Source organism: Leptonotus elevatus, unplaced genomic scaffold, assembly GCF_054856555.1.
Source record: "Leptonotus elevatus isolate MCC_2025b unplaced genomic scaffold, RoL_Lele_1.0 HiC_scaffold_201, whole genome shotgun sequence".
NCBI classification, from domain to species: domain Eukaryota; kingdom Metazoa; phylum Chordata; class Actinopteri; order Syngnathiformes; family Syngnathidae; genus Leptonotus; species Leptonotus elevatus.
In genome coordinates, this window is record NW_028233592.1 from 22,501 (window position 1) to 25,000 (window position 2,500).

A 2,500-nucleotide genomic window follows, 5' to 3' on the forward strand; every position below is an offset into this window, starting at 1 on the left:
CGTCGTCGGGGCTTGTTGCTGGCCGTCGGAGGAGCTCCAGCGGACCGCGGGGAGCGCGCCCGTCTTCGGGGCTTGTTGCTGGCCGTCGGAGGAGCTCCAGCGGACCGCGGGGAGCGCGCCCGTCTTCGGGGCTTGTTGCTGGCCGTCGGAGGAGCTCCAGCGGACCGCGGGGAGCGCGCCCGTCTTCGGGGCTTGTTGCTGGCCGTCGGCGGAGCTCCAGCGGACCGCGGGGAGCGCGCCCGTCTTCGGGGCTTGTTGCTGGCCGTCGGAGGAGCTCCAGCGGACCGCGGGGAGCGCGCCCGTCTTCGGGGCTTGTTGCTGGCCGTCGGAGGAGCTCCAGCGGACCGGGGGGAGCGCGCCCGTCTTCGGGGCTTGTTGCTGGCCGTTGGAGGAGCTCCAGCGGACCGGGGGGAGCGCGCCCGTCTTCGGGGCTTGTTGCTGGCCGTTGGCGGAGCTCCAGCGGACCGGGGGGAGCGCGCCCGTCTTCGGGGCTTGTTGCTGGCCGTTGGAGGAGCTCCAGCGGACCGCGGGGAGCGCGCCCGTCTTCGGGGCTTGTTGCTGGCCGTTGGCGGAGCTCCAGCGGACCGGGGGGAGCGCGCCCGTCTTCGGGGCTTGTTGCTGGCCGTTGGAGGAGCTCCAGCGGACCGCGGGGAGCGCGCCCGTCTTCGGGGCTTGTTGCTGGACGTTGGAGGAGCTCCAGCGGACCGGGGGGAGCGCGCCCGTCTTCGGGGCTTGTTGCTGGCCGTTGGAGGAGCTCCAGCGGACCGCGGGGAGCGCGCCCGTCTTCGGGGCTTGTTGCTGGCCGTTGGCGGAGCTCCAGCGGACCGCGGGGAGCGCGCCCGTCTTCGGGGCTTGTTGCTGGCCGTTGGAGGAGCTCCAGCGGACCGCGGGGAGCGCGCCCGTCTTCGGGGCTTGTTGCTGGCCGTTGGAGGAGCTCCAGCGGACCGGGGGGGAGCGCGCCCGTCTTCGGGGCTTGTTGCTGGCCGTTGGAGGAGCTCCAGCGGACCGCGGGGAGCGCGCCCGTCTTCGGGGCTTGTTGCTGGCCGTTGGAGGAGCTCCAGCGGACCGGGGGGGAGCCGGGCGTTCGAGTTGCCCAGGCAGGGGGTTATCCTCCACTAGCAAACCTCCATGAGCAGCGGAGCCCGGTCAGCTGCGCCAAAAAGAACCACACGAGGGCGACCTGGGGTTGAAATCCCCCGCCACATAGGAACGAATGCCGGGCGTTCGAGTTGCCCAGGCAGGGGGTTATCCTCCACTAGCAAACCTCCATGAGCAGCGGAGCCCGGTCAGCTGCGCCAAAAAGAACCACACGAGGGCGACCTGGGGTTGAAATCCCCCGCCACATAGGAACGAATGCCGGGCGTTCGAGTTGCCCAGGCAGGGGGTTATCCTCCACTAGCAAACCTCCATGAGCAGCGGAGCCCGGTCAGCTGCGCCAAAAAGAACCACACGAGGGCGACCTGGGGTTGAAATCCCCCGCCACATAGGAACGAATGCCGGGCGTTCGAGTTGCCCAGGCAGGGGGTTATCCTCCACTAGCAAACCTCCATGAGCAGCGGAGCCCGGTCAGCTGCGCCAAAAAGAACCACACGAGGGCGACCTGGGGTTGAAATCCCCCGCCACATAGGAACGAATGCCGGGCAACCAGGGGTCGAAATCCCCCATTGAAATGAATGGCGGGCAACCAGGGGTCGAAGTCCCCCATTGAAATGAATGGCGGGCGACCAGGGGTCGAAATCCCCCATTGAAATGAATGGCGGGCAACCAGGGGTCGAAGTCCCCCATTGAAATGAATGGCGGGCAACCAGGGGTCGAAGTCCCCCATTGAAATGAATGGCGGGCAACCAGGGGTCGAAGTCCCCCATTGAAATGAATGGCGGGCTACCAGGGGTCGAAATCCCCCATTGAAATGAATGGCGGGCGACCAGGGGTCGAAATCCCCCATTGAAATGAATGGCGGGCTACCAGGGGTCCAAGTCCCCCATTGAAATGAATGGCGGGCTACCAGGGGTCGAAATCCCCCATTGAAATGAATGGCGGGCTACCAGGGGTCCAAGTCCCCCATTGAAATGAATGGCGGGCTACCAGGGGTCGAAATCCCCCATTGAAATGAATGGCGGGCGACCAGGGGTCGAAATCCCCCATTGAAATGAATGGCGGGCAACCAGGGGTCGAAGTCCCCCATTGAAATGAATGGCGGGCTACCAGGGGTCGAAATCCCCCATTGAAATGAATGGCGGGCGACCAGGGGTCGAAATCCCCCATTGAAATGAATGGCGGGCTACCAGGGGTCCAAGTCCCCCATTGAAATGAATGGCGGGCGACCAGGGGTCGAAATCCCCCATTGAAATGAATGGCGGGCTACCAGGGGTCCAAGTCCCCCATTGAAATGAATGGCGGGCTACCAGGGGTCGAAGTCCCCCATTGAAATGAATGGCGGGCTACCAGGGGTCGAAATCCCCCATTGAAATGAATGGCGGGCGACCAGGGGTCGAAATCC